The sequence below is a fragment of the Equus przewalskii genome, chromosome 2 (genome assembly GCF_037783145.1).
Source record: "Equus przewalskii isolate Varuska chromosome 2, EquPr2, whole genome shotgun sequence".
NCBI classification, from domain to species: domain Eukaryota; kingdom Metazoa; phylum Chordata; class Mammalia; order Perissodactyla; family Equidae; genus Equus; species Equus przewalskii.
The window spans coordinates 42,688,969-42,703,415 of record NC_091832.1 but is presented as its reverse complement, the minus strand read 5'-3'; the positions used below and the strand labels follow the sequence as shown (position 1 = coordinate 42,703,415).

The window sequence follows — 14,447 nt, the reverse complement described above, 5'->3', positions numbered from 1 at the left end:
CAAAGGCCCATCTGTGGGGTTGAGTCCAGTGGAGGATGGAAACATCCTTCTTGTCGATGTGTGCTTATCATGATCAATTTTTACGAATATTGATTTGTCCCTTGGCTTTTAGTTGAGTCCAGGCTGGGCCAGATGTGTTTTGTACACTTATACATCTCATCTGCTCAATTTTTTTCAGAAGGGCTGCTTTAAAAAATCAATGCACAAGTGGTGTTCTTATTATGATAGATTTAGGGCTTTAGGATATAATCCTCTTCTTCCTTTCCTTGCGTTACCAGAGGAAATCACCATGTCTTAGATGTTAGAACAGGGGGACTTTGAAGACCAGGGAGTCCCCCTCATTCACAGATGAAGGGGCCCAGACTAATGTAAATGGTTTGCTCATTGGCACTCAGCTGGCTGACACCACAGCTGGTTCTAGGACTCGGTGGATATCCGTTAAGCAGTATGCCTGACCCTTCCGCGAACATGAAATTACTGTCCTGGGTCAGGACAAATTCCAGGGCATTCATGATGTCAAGCGGGGGACTCCACCCAGAAGGAGGAGACCACGTGACCGCCTTCAAGCAGGCTGCCCGATTGCTGTCTGCACGACCACGGTGTCCCACTTAAGCAACTTGCGTGCCTCCCAGGAGGACGTGTGCTATTTGGGCTCACAGGTTTTGGAGCATCCAGGTAGAAAGCCCCATTTCACAAGACCTAGGAGTGGAGAGATGAGTTCAGGGTTATAGATCAGCAGTGAAAAGGACTAGGGAATTCTGATCCCTGCCCCTCTCATACCCTCCGCTCCCTCACCAAAACAACAGTAGCTTTCTATAATTCAGCCTAAAAGGAAAAGCTCGTCACGCTTCATGCTGGCCTGACTGCTAAGTGTCACGAGTGTGCTTTGGGGAGCGGTGACAGCTCCGTAGCAGATCCCAGCTGTCGTGACTCGGGTCTTTGCCCTCTGTGGCCTGCGCTGACGTTCCCGGTGGGTGTGTTTTATTTTGCCTGGGGGAGGACAGCCCCCGCTGGGGAGACTTTTGGTTTGATGTTGGTTGGAAACATTTTTTGTAACTATGGGGTGGTAAAGATGAAGCTATTTAAGTGAATCTTAAAGCTATTGAATCAAGCCTTAGAAAGGGCATTAATTTTCCATCAGTGACTTTCCAGCCATTTTACGTGAAGGTTGCAGACTCTGATGCTGAAACCCCTCCTGCGGGGTCTCTCTAGAGTGAGCGAAAGCCTGGATGTTCTTCATCCCTTGAAGACAAAGGACTTGTTCATGAGCATCTCCCGGCTGCTAGTAGGCTGAGCTGCCAGGAATGATGGATGAGTGGCTGCTCCATGGCGGCTAATGCAGCATTTCTGTGCTGCCTGCCGGTGGACTCGGTGTTCTGGGAATTATTATTAAAGGAGCTTGCTCTATCTTAGGAGCCCAGGATAAAGCATGCCTTACGTAAATGCCAGTGTCGTCTTGTGAAAACCAAATCCACACTGAATATTAAATAATTCTGTTGTCAGAAGTGAGAAATATAAGTGGCATTTTAATCTAAAGAAAAAAACTATGGCTGTGATTGTGCTTTTGCTTTTTGGGATCTTCCCTTTCTTCAGATGAGGAAGGAAGCCGTTTCTGTGTAATACATCTTGGAAAAAGTGTGTTTTCTTAAAAGGAAAGACATAGGCTATATGCACAACCAGAAATTTTTAAAAATTACATATTTTTTGAAAAATAGAAATATTTTTGAAATAACAGTAAGAAAAAAAATAAACAGAGTAAAAAGGGAAAAAGCAGTAAAATGACATAATCCTTGACTATTAGAAGGGGAGAAAGCACCTCCTCTGACCGTATCCTCGGAAGCCAAGGTTTAGAGAGGTTTGCATCCCAGGCCTGCTAAGGATCTATGGGTTCTCATTCCATCTTTTTAAAGAGCCACCCAGCATGCCCTGATGGAGTTTACTATGTTCGGGTGGTTTAAAAAAATTTTAAAGCAATGTGGTTTTTGCAATGAGGTTTACACATAATTAACTCATGAGTCGCTTCTTTTGTGTTCTGCTCTGCATCTGCTCTGTTGGCCCAGCCAGGCCTTTGTGGTTCCTGGAAGCTTTTGAAGGACGGGGAGCTGAAGGCAAAGGCCCACATCTGCCCAGGCCTGGCAGGAACAATTGGTTTCAGTCTCCGCCTCTCTGGGAATGCGGTTTGGGGGAGGTGCGGAGGGGGCTGGGGGGGCAGGCCTCTGGAGCACAGCACAGCCAGCAACCCAGTTCTCCAAGGGCCAGAGAGCCTCTCCTCACTCCTCTGCCCGGTCGCTCTGTCTCCATCCCGTGGCCTTCAGAGCAGCTGCCTCCCCATCTTCCTCTTGCCTGGCCTAACTGCTGCCCTCATCCATTATGCCCAGGCCTCCCACCACTGCGATTCTGTTTTAAACACAATCAAATGTGTTGTAAAGAACCTCTGGGGGTTAATAATTGAGGAATCTTGTCTGGAGGGTGGGTTCATCTCTGGTGGAAGGGGGTTCCCTCTGTTATTCCAGCTTGATGACGCTATTCCATGAGTTTCATGCTCTTCTCATATTAACCAAGCCATATCCGGTTGGATGACTGCGTTAGCTTTCACTGTTGGCAAGAGAGGTGCTGACCCATTGACACAAATATTCAGTACCCTTGGTGTGGTACAATGGGAAATAGATACTTGCTCTTTGTCCTGGGACACAGCTCCCAAAACCCTTGAAATCCAGAGAGATAAGAGTGTCTTCTGTATGCCAATGAGACGGCTGGTGGCTGGGGGTCCCAGGATGGCTTCAGGGTTGGGGCTGATCCCCAGAAAGACCAAGGCGCGATCAGAGGGTTGGAAGTTTCAGCACCCTCCGCCCCCAACTTCCAGGGAGGGGAGAGGGGCTGGAGACTGAGTTAATCACCAGTGGTCAAAGATTTAATCAGTCATGACTACCTACTGAAACCTCCGTACAAACCCCTAAACTATGGAGGTCGGAGAGATTCTGGGTTGGTGAACACAATCAAGGTGCTGGGAGGGTGGCACTACCGAGAGGGCACAGAAACTCCACACCCCTTCCAACATACTTTGCCCTCTGCATCTCTTGCATTTGGCTGTTCCTGAGTTGTTTTGTTTATAATAAACCAGTAATAGTAAGAACAGTCACGCATCGCTTAAGGACAGGGATGTGTTCTGAGAAATGCGTCATTAGGCAATTTCATCATTGTGCGACCATCACAGAGTGTACTTACACAAACTGAGATGGGGTAGTCCGCTACATACCCAGGTTAGGTGACATTAGTTCTATGGAACCACCGACATGTATGCTGTCCGCTGTTGACAGAAATGTCATTATTCGGTGCATGACCTTAAAGCTCTTTCCTCAGTTCTGTGAACTATTCTGGAAATTATCGAACCTGAGGAGGGAGTTATGGGAACCCTTGATTTATATCCAGTTGGTCAGAAGTATGAGTGGCCTGGGGACTTGTGATTGGCATCTGAAGTGGGGACAGTCATGTGGGACCGAGCCCTTAACCTATGGGGTCTGACGCTATCTCTGAGCAGTATCAGAACTGAACTGAATTCGTGGACACCCAGTTGGCGCTGGTGTGAGACACAGACCCACACGTTTGATGTCAGAGGTGGCGTGGATAAAAGCAATTCACTTGGCAATTATATTGTTACATTTATTCTGCTTTGTTAATTTGTAATTTGTTTGCATGAGTTATATGAATGCGAATCAATCTAGAAAAAGAGCTTCTGAGCGTACATTGGCCACATCCTGGGACCTTTGAGCTCTCGCCAAGGGACATGAGATGAGACCCAGCCTGCAACAGCCAAGCAGCCCACTGTGTTCTTCTTGTTTTGTTCACGTGGAAACCGAGACGCAGGACAATTAAGGAACTTGCCCCAAATCACATAGGCAAGGTAGAACTGAGACGAACGCCCAGGTTCCTCATTGCTGTTCTGTGCTCTTTGCACAGAGCACTTCTCAAAAGAAAACAGGATCAGAGGAAGTCTGAGCTTTGTGAAAGATAAGAATTTTCTAATGATGATTTGCATCATTACCCGTGCCATCCACATGTAGTCTGGTATTTTCAACCCTAAAAATGCTCTCCCCTGACCCTGCATCCGCCTGGCCCTGGAGAGTGGAGACTTTGCAGAGAAGCTCCTGGAACAATGGCTGCGGAAGCTATCTATGCAGATGGGCTCAAGGGCAGCCTTACAGAGACCCGCACACCCAGTGTGGTTGGGAAGAAACAGATGAGAGGTTCCAACACACTAAGAGGGACACAGAAGTGACTTTGAGGACTGGTGGGCCAGAAGAAGCCTTAAATTTGGTCACTGAGAACAGAGTGTAAGACTTGACAGATGGAGGCTCCGACAGACTCTTGGCCATCATCGCAGGGGCACAGGGATGGAGGGTGATGCCCAAGACCTGGCAGGACAGGCTGCTCTCAGGAGAGGCCAGAGAGAACAGAGGATCATGGACCAGGTATGCATATCTCTGTCCGTGACACTGAGATGCCGTGTAAACCTCCCCTGAGTCCAGGTCCCACCTAGGATGAGGAAAGAAGAATGGGGTGAGGGTGGGGAGCATCCCAAATTGACCAGAGTAGCTGATTACACACAAAAAACTGAATTGAAACCAGGCATCACACTTTGTTTGTTTGTTTTTGAGGAAGATTAGCCCTGAGCTAACTATTGCCAATCCTCCTCTTTTCACTGAGGAAGACTGGCCCTGAGCTAACATCCGTGCCCATCTTCCTCTGCTTTATATGTGGGACACCTACCACAGCATGGCTGCCAAGCAGTGCCACATCCGCACCCGGTATCCGAACCGGCGAACCCCAGGCCACCGAAGCAGAACACGCGAGCTTAACCGCTGCGCCACCAGGCCGGCCCCCAGACTTACTTTGGATGGTAATATTAGGTTTTTCCCTTACCAAATGGTTAACAGGTGAGTTCAACTGTAAAGAAATAAACAACATTACTGTGTCGGTCAGAATTCTCCAGAGAAACGGAACCAATAGGATGGATACCTTAGGAGTGTATTTCAAGGAATTGGCTCACGTGACCATGGGGGCTGGCAAGTCTGAAATCTGTGCTACGAGCCGGTAGGATGGAAACTCAGGTAGGAGTTGATGCTGCGGTCTTTCTTGTGTGTATGTGGTAAAATATACATACCATAAAATTTACCGTTTTAACCATATTTAAGTGTAGGATTCAGTGGCATTTAAGTACATTCACATTGTTGTGCAACCATCACCACCACCCATTTCCAGAACTTTTTCATCATCCCCAACTGAACCTCTGTCCCCATTAAATACTAAGTCCCATTCTTCCAGCTCCTGGCCCCTGGTGACCACTGATGCTGCTGTCTTGAGGCAGAATTTCTTCTTCTCCGAGCAACCTCAGTTTCTGCTCCTAACGCCTCCCACTGATAGCATGAGGCCCACCCACGTTGTCAGGAGGCGTCTCCTTTCCTTAAAGCCAACCAACTGTAGACGCTGACCACACCTACTGAATACACCACACCTACAGAGTATACCACCCCTACAGAATCCACCACGCCTACAGAATCCACCACGCATACAGAATACACCACGCCTACAGAATACAGCCCTGTCGGTGTTGATTGCATGACTGGGCACTGCAGCCTGGCCACGCTGACACATACAACTCACCATCACAAGGACAGTTTTTTGTGGTTCTGTTAAAATTCACACTCGATACAGACGTGTGTGTATAACCTTACATTCTGAGCTTTCTAACCTGACCCCAAGGGAGAGGCATCTAGATTCCTGTCTGAGGTGAACCCCCACCCTGTCCCTTCCCGCTTCCTTTGGGCCTCGCTCCCCAGGCTTCTCCCCGCAGGCAGGAGAAAGAGCAGGTGCTTCGGACAGCCAGACCCAGTGCCCTTCCCTCACCAGATTCTGGGGAAGGTTCTCCCCTCTCATCTTTGAGCCCTTCTCCTCTCTTGAGAAATGGGGATTGCTTCCACCGGTCGCCTGGAGCAGCGTTTCCTCCTCAGCCAGCAGGCAGGATGCAGGATCTTCCTGCCCCAGACTCCTGCTCCCTCTACAGCCTCGCCTACCTTCTCCTCCCCGTTCCTGTTCCTGCTGCCCACCTCGCATTTCTTCCTCAGCTCTGCGGGCTGGCTTGATCCTCTCAGGCTGTGAGACAGCCTCTCAGAAAGCTGGGTGGTGGCCCCTAGCCTCTACCCCACCACCCTGGAATATTCGACGCCCTCCTTTATGAACTGCTTTCTTGGGCCCTCTCCTGGTTCCCTGACCATTTCCACTTCCTCCTGCCCAGATCTCTTCCTTCCTTTTCCTTGCTCCTCACATGCCAGTGTTCCGTGGTTCCCATCTTTAGCCTCCTGAGGTCCTGCTGCTGTTTGCTCTCCTGGGGAATTCTTATGTTGGGGCCCTAGCTCCCCTCTGACCGCTCTCGGATCGGTATCTTTCACCCCAGTTTCTCTTCCTTCTGGGCAGAGACACACTTTCCTCCACGTAGTGGACACGCTCCACCACGCATACAGAATACACCACGCCTACAGAATACAGCCCTGCAGGAGCCTCAGAGCCCCCCTGGGATGAGATGTGCCCCAGGGATGCTCATGTCCCACTCGTCAGCCTGCTCCTCCTCCTGGGTCCCAGGACTCAGGCATCTGTGCATTGAGCCCAATCTAGAAACTGCAGGCATCTTCGCTTCTCTTTCTCTTCCACTCACGAGTAGCCAGTGTCCAGCCTACTGATTCTTCCACAGAACCTGCAGGACCCTCCCCTGTCCGTCCCTCCTCTGGCGCCGTGTCCAGGCTCTCATCACCCCTCTCGCCATTTCAGAGCAGACACCGGCTGGTCTTCCTGCCCCGTTTTTCCTGAGCATCTCTGGTCGTGTTTCTTCCACGCTGAGGTCTTGGGCGGTTCCTCCTCATTCCTGGAGGCCCGAGTCCGAGCACCTTAGCACAACCTCCAAGACTGTGGAAATTTCTACTCACTTGTCCAGGTGCTCCCTTTCATTCACCAACCCAGGACTTGGCAAACGACAGCCCTTGGTCTGCTTTTTGTTTTTTAAGAAAAAATAAACCATTTTTTAAAAATCAAGATATAATTCACGTACCATAGCATTCAAACTTTTAAAGAATTCAGTGATGTTTAGTGTATTCACAGAGCTTTGCAACCATCGTTGCTATCTAATTTGAGAGCAGTTTCATCGCCCCAAAAAGAAACCATGTACCCATCTGCTGTCACCCCGCATTCCCCCATCCCCTCCAGCCCTTGGCCACCATAAATCTACTTTCTGTCTTTGTGCATCTGCCTGTTCTGGACATTTCATATCAATGGAATCCGACACAAATGGTTTCCTGTGACTGGCTTCTTTCACTTCACATAATGTTTTCAAGGTTCATCCATGTTGTAGCATGAATCAGTACTTCCCTCCTTTTTGTTGCCGAGTATTGCTCCATTATAAAGATATACCACATCTTACTTATCCATTCATCAGTTGATGGACATTTGGGTTGTTTCCACTTTTTGGCTATTATGAATAATGCCACTGTGACCATTTTTGTGCGAGTTTTTGTGTGGAGGTATGTTTTCCGTTCTCTTGGGTGTCCACCTTGGAGTGGAATCACTAGGTCACGTGATAACTCTATGTTTAACCTTTTAAGGAACTGCCAGACTTTTCCACAGCAGCTGCATCATTACACATTCCCACAAGCAATGTAGGAAGGCTCCAATTTCTCCACGTCCTTGTCGACACTTGTTATTATCTGTCTGTTTGATTACAGCCATCCTGGTGGGTGTGTCTTAGCCTTTTGTGCTGTTGTATGGTCTGCCAGCCAAGAATATTTTTAAAGGGTTGTAAAACACACACACATACACACACGGAGAAAATGTGACAGAGAAAGTATGTGGCTCCCAAAGCCGTCAACATTCACCATCTGCCCTGTAAGTCTGGCCTCCCTGCAGCCTTCTCATTGGGAGAAAAAAGCACTTTCTGCTCTCTGTGCTTCGGCTCGCTGGTCTCTGAGTGGGAATTCCTTGCTTGTCCCTGTCAACCCACCAGAAGCCTTCTCCCTGAGGCCTGGACACAACCTCACTTCCTCAGGGAAAACGTTTCTGGTGGCCTCCACACTCCCAGCCACATCTCCAGGCTGGTTGTGAATGCTTCGGTCGCGCAGGATTACGGCAGGCAGCACATCGTTCCTGGTTTTCGCCGCTAGAGTCTGCCTGAGACCCTCGAGGTCAGAGATTGGGGTTGGTTTGTCTCCTCCGATTCCAAGTCTAGGGCTGAGCACACACATGCTCACTGAATTCGGGAGGGCACAGAAGGTTCTGCTCAGGAGGCTGAACATATAATTGGGGCGACACAAGTGACTTCACAGGACCTCGGTGAGCTGTGAGGGCGTCGTTACTCTGCAGGGTTTGCTGAGCGCCTCCTCGTGCCCGGCCCCATGCAGGCAGCAGGGGCGCAGCTGTGGATGAGAAAGAAACCTGTGGGACTGAACGTGCCACTTGCAGCTTCAGCCATGTCGATGCAATGGCCTGGGCTGGCCAAGCGATCTCCCCTTCCTCCAGCCTGGGGCTCTCCAGGTGGTGGCATTTGCACAGCTGCTGTCCCCTGCGCTAAGTTGGCACCACACGTGATGACAGGGCCCCATGGAAGTCACTTTATGGGAACTTTATGGCTCTTCTCTTTCTAGGCTCTTGTTGGATGGCACTTCCCACGCCTTTTGTGGCTGGGGTGGTTTCATTTGACTCCGTGAAACACGAGCGGAAGAGACATGTGTCCCCTCGGGTGGCACCTCTAAGGGCCAGCGTGCACTGCATCCTGTTTCCTTCCCCTGCCGCGCTCACTGTGGGAGTGCCTGACCGATGGAGCCTCCCTCTGCCTGGGTGACTCTGCCGGCCAGGACCTTCTAGACCACGTTGGACATGCCATAGAGGACTGGAGGGTGGACAGGACTGTGGCCTGACCTAGCTTGTCTCAACTGATAAAACCCCACATCTGGAGCCCGGCCAGCGAGGACCTGGACTGCCTGCTGTAGGAGGCGGGGCTGACCCAAGTCCTGAGGGGTGGGTGGGGCAGGGGTGGGCGGAGGGCCGGGGAGGTGAAAGCGCCAGGAAGGCCCTGAGGAGGGGAAGTACTTTCAACGAGATCCTACTTTCAAGGAGATCGCTACTTTCAAGGACCACAGCCGCTCCCTATTTTTCTTCCAGGGGTGAGCACAGCTGCTTCAAGAATAACCATTCCCCAATTACCCTCCCTAGGAAGAGATTCCATTATGGAGCATTTTAGTACAGTTCTTGCACGAACACACATCCATCCTTCATTCTGTATCTTATTTTACTTTGTAGCAGATGCATCAGTAAGACATTGCTGCTCTCTTTGGATTACAAAATTATCCCATTCTGGGGTGTGGATGAGAGAAAAGAAACAACAGCAGGTGTGTTTCCAGCACAATGCCAGCGTCACAATGGTCGAGGCCTCTCGAAGTGAATTATGCTCTAGTCCACAGGGACACCACTGACACTGGGTAACAGCAGCGCCCCAGCTGTTTTATGCATAAAAACGAAGCGCTCACTGATGAAGCCGGACCGGAGTTCTTGACGGAAGCTTGGAAAGCGCGCCATGTTTCTTCCTTGCTGCAGATCACACATCTGTCTTCTGTAACTTTCATTAGCCCCATTATTTAGAAATAATGACATGAGCGATTCAGTAGCAGTATGAGTTAATTTAGCAAAACTGTGTCAGCACAGAGGTGTTGACTGGATTTTCAGGAAAACTGGGAATAACATCACTCGTTGCTTGTCCAGGAAAACCATCATTGCCAGTGCACTTGCAGGGGCTGAAAGATAACTCCGAGAAACCCGTATGTCCCAGCAAGGGGCCCGCGCAGCTGTCCCACGGGCGGGGGGGGGAGGGGGGGACGGGGGGGTGGCAGGACTGCTTCTCTTCAGTGACAGAGGGAGAGGAGGAACAATGGCTGCCCTTTACTCACAAGTGACTAAATAACAATCTCGGGGCCAAGAAGCCCAGGTGCAGGTGTTTTCTCTGCAGGGAGTGTGCAGCTGGGTTTTATGGGCTGCAAACTCCTATCACAAGGTGATAAGAGAAGTTCTGGGCCATTGGTTCTCCGCTGATTGGAGAAGTATTTCATAAACCCGAAGTGTGAAACACCTAAGGATGAATCATCCACATGGGCCATATTCTCTGCGAAAAAAGTCCATCTATTGGAGTAAACACACACACACACACACATACACAGGAATGCAAGCACAACTTAAACCTTGTAATCAGAGCCCCCCAGGAAGTGGTGAAATGAGAGAGAGAGAGTGTGTGCCCCCTCCCGCCAAATTACAACCAGAAAGTGAAATCTGAGAGAAGGGAAGGGACAGGGCGCCGTGAGGGAGTCCTTATCATCAGGAAGACGTGGAGCCGGAGGGAGATGTGCCTAAGGGGTCATTGCTGACGGGTGCATGGTTGAGATTCCACGTGTGTGAAACGTCTCGGATTTTAAATTCCTGTGGGGTGAGCATCTCCTTGTTCCCTACCCACAACCTCCTGGGTGCTCCGGTCACTTGGTCCCCTGAGAGGTGCACTCCCAGGACTAACTCCCTTACTGCAGTGGCTTGTCACCTTATCACACAGTGTCACACAGCGACTGAGGCACAGCCTCTGAGTTAGGCCACATAGGTGCGTGTCTGAACATGGGTGTTCCAACACTTTGGAGCTGTGGAGCTTCTGAATGTTTTATAAATAATGTTTCACGGCCCTACATCCTCTTCCACATGAACATGAAGTTCCTCGAGATCAGCATCCGAGTGGTTCACCCCGCGCTCCCTCCGCCGCACCTGCGTGTGGTAAGATACACGCGGAGTATGCAGAGCAGCCTCTGCCTCCCCCTCTCCCTCTCTCTCCCCCCTTTGTCTCTTGGTTCAACCAACGATGGGATTTTCCACAGAAGGTCAGAATATGTGCCTCCGTTAATTTTTTTTGAGGCCTGGCCGTAACTGAAATGAATAAAATTCAAAGCTCTCAAAAATACCCAGAAGCAGCACCCTTCAGGGATTTCATCTGCTTCTGTGTGACGTGAGCCAATGATCACGAACGTGCGAGGTGAAGGCGAATCAGCAGCTCAGAGGGGCTCTCCAGCTTCAGCTTCTACCTCCTCGGGGTCCAGCTGACTTCTCTGCAACCTCTGAGCCTTGGGTGGGTGGTACTGCCCCCTAATGCCCCCTGTGGCCTGATGGCTCCCCGTTATCTGGTCTTCACTGGCCCCTATCAGGAGTCTGGCAAGAACAGTGCAATGGAAATGGGGGCATTAGGTGTCATGGGCAGCAACAAAAATTCTGCCAACAAGTTGGGCAGCAACAGCCAATCTTAAAATAGGTGAGAGAAAGAAAGAGAGAAGGAAGGAAGGAGGGGGAAGGAAGAAAGGAAAGGAAGACAGGAAGGAAGGAAGAAGAAAGAGAGAGAGAGACTTTCTGGCACCTTCCCAAGCATTTCACCACAAACCGGTTCAGGCCAGTGAGACAGGATGTTCTGCAGAGCAAAGATCATGTGACCACACGGCGTGAGCAAACAGACGGTGTATCATTAACAAAATGCAAGGCTATGTTTCACAGTCTCTGCAGGGTGTCAGTGACCCTGGCAATTTAATTAAAAACATAAAAAAATTAAAAGTGGCAAAGGCCAGAGTTGCCTCCTGTTCAAACGCAGCCTCATAACAATGTGGAGGGGCTGCCCTTACACCAGGGTCCACGTATCTGCCCCTCAGGGGAGGGGGACCCATTTGCACCCTGTCTGTCATCAGATCCCTGGTTCCACAGCCCGCAGCGGACTTGGGTGGCTCCAGAACTGGGCCCGGTGCCCTCCTGTCATCCTCGTTGGGAAGAAGGGCAAGCTGCAGGGGGTTTAGAGGCTGTGAGGACCAGGCCGTGCACAAGCAGGTAGCCTTGTCACCTTGGTTCTAGGAAGCAGACTGCAGGTGGCCCAGGAGGCCCCCACTGTAGCTGTGGGGAACCCCAGCAGGAGCTTGGGCGCAACTGACACAGTTGTCGCCTGACGCCCCACTCTGCTGTTGGCAGCACAAGGAGACGGTCAGGGCCGTGTGTGCTTGGGGCTCCAGAGCCTTCTGCCCAAACCCCTGCTGACTTCCACCATCCGCCAGGGGCGCCCACCTTACGAAGTCAGCTCCGTGTTCTCACCAGTAGAACGGTAGAACGGTGCCGGTCGGTCTTCCTCTTGGGAGGACTCAATGGCAAGAGCAGGTAAAGGCCCCGGGACATAATGCAAGTGCGCTGTCATGCAGGAGAGTGCCGTTGCTGTCCTGGGAGCTCCTTCCTCAGGACACTGCCTTCACCACCAGGGCTGAGCTGAGCCACAACCCACCGGCTTCACAGGGGACAGGGTTGCACCAGGAAAGAAAGGAGGGGACAGGCAGGGACAGGGAGGGAGAAGAGAGGAGGGCAGGGAGCAGCGAGAAGTTCGCTGGAGTTGAAGGGTGGTGGCCCAGTGGGGGCAATCAAAGCCAGCCTGCAAAGGCGCCCACCTGCAAAGAACTGCGTGACATCTGGGGACTTGAAGGGCAAAGAGGAGCTGCTGGCGCTTTAAGCAGGAATCGATTTGATACGATCAGTGTTTCACAGGCTCCTTTGGCAGTCGTGTGACTAGTACCCTGTGGCCAGCAGGTGCAGGCAAAGAGGGCTGAGGATTTGCACCAAGGCAAGAAAGCCACGGGGAGAGCTGGGGGAGGGGTGTGCGGGAGTTGGGAATAGCGCCCAAGTCCATGAGGAAGGGTATGCAGGTTTTTAGAAATGTATGTAATCATTCTGAGCATGTAAATGAAAGAGTTCTAATTAATCCTAAGCACAGATCATAAGAATTTGGAGCATTTATTTGTACTTTAACATCTATGGAGAGCAGTAGCTTTCGAGATTACGGAAATTCTAAATAAAATGTAACTCGGATAAACCGTGATTTTGGTACAGTGACACAGCTAAAAGAAGCACAGATCTGACTTCAAAGGCTTTCAAGAGAAATACCCATCTGTTACACTGAAGGCTTTTTTTTGGAGCAGCTGGCAAAGAGTCACACAGCACAACATCCATGAGCCTTTCTAACCCAGCTTTCCCCGTCTTCCCTCTCCACATTGTTCATCACTTACTAAGAGGTAGTGAGCACCCACTATGTGCTCTGCTGTAGATGCTGGGATGACGGACAGGACCCTGGCAGCCTCTGCCCTTTGAGGTTCTAGCGGGGGAAAGCAGACAGACAAATAGCCAGGTCGTGTCAGGTATGGTTACTTTAGATCAGGCAGTTGGGAACATCTCTGTGTTGTTTAAACTGTGATCTGAAAGACAAGAAGAATCCAGCAGCACAAAAGGTCGAGGAAGAACCTTCTAGGCAGAGGAGACAGCTTGTGCAAAGGCCCTGAGGTGGCAATGAGCCTGGCATGTTGCAGGAAAGAAGGTCAACGTAGCTGAGTGCCAGGAGCAAGAGTACCGATGAAACAGAGTGAGGAGCGTGAGGAGGCTGACAGGAGCCAGGTCATAGAGGGCTTTCGCACAGGTATGTGGGATAGCCATTGTAAGGGGGTTTGAGCAGATCAGTGGTGGAATCTGTTTACACTTTAAGAGAGCATCCTGACACTGGTGGAGAGGGGACTCTGGGTGTTGGTGGTGGAAACAGCCAGACCAGGGAAGAGGTTACTGTGGAATCCAGGCATGAGACGATGGCTCCAACTGGGGTGCCGTCAAAGAGGTGGACACAAGTGGATGATGACAGGGCTCCACCAGGGATTGGAAGTTGGAAATGAAGGGAAAAGGAATCAAGGATAATTCCTAGATGCAGCACACGTCAGAACAGAAAGAAGGCTGAGAGCGTGGGGACAGGAGTAGGTGGTGGTTCCTGCAGTGGGAGGTTTGTTCACTTCTGGTTTTTTTCAGTGAAGTCTGAGGAAAGATACTCAGCTGAAGGGAGGCAGAGTTCTCCTGCATCAGAATCACGGGGAGATTGTGTTAAAACACGTAGCTGGGCCTCACCCCAAGAGTTTCTGAGTCAGCAGGTCTGGGGCGGGGCCTGAGGATTTGTTTCCAGCACGCTCCCAGGTGATGCTGAAGCTGCTCTCCTGGGGCTCCCACTTAGACAGGTGCTGGCATTTACGATCAGGGAGAGGGTGGGAGGTGTATCTTGAAGAGTGGGGAAGCAAACACGGGGACACGTGGCGTTTCCCGCATGCTGAGTGCCCATTGGAGATGGGTGGCCGTTGTGGACCCTGCAGACGCTGCAGGACTAGGGGTGCATGCAAAACCCAGTCTAACTCCAGTTGGCAGACCCGTGAGCAAGAGAAAGGCCCTTCATCACAAGAATGTCAACTGAAAATGCACTCACTCACACGTGTTCCATTACCATAAAACGTTTAGGGGTTGGATATTTCACTTTCTATGATTGCTTGCTTTCA

The 14,447-nt window shown here is 50.7% G+C and overlaps 1 long non-coding RNA gene across 1 annotated transcript; it reads right to left on the bottom strand.

The window, feature by feature from the left end:
• Positions 1-3,643: 3,643 nt before the first annotated feature.
• LOC139080906 (uncharacterized) lies at positions 3,644-12,574 on the bottom strand. Its single transcript, XR_011535755.1, has 2 exons — positions 12,166-12,574; positions 3,644-4,533 (listed from the first exon to the last, which is right to left on the bottom strand). It is a non-coding gene; the product is annotated as an uncharacterized lncRNA (long non-coding RNA).
• Positions 12,575-14,447: the final 1,873 nt, after the last annotated feature.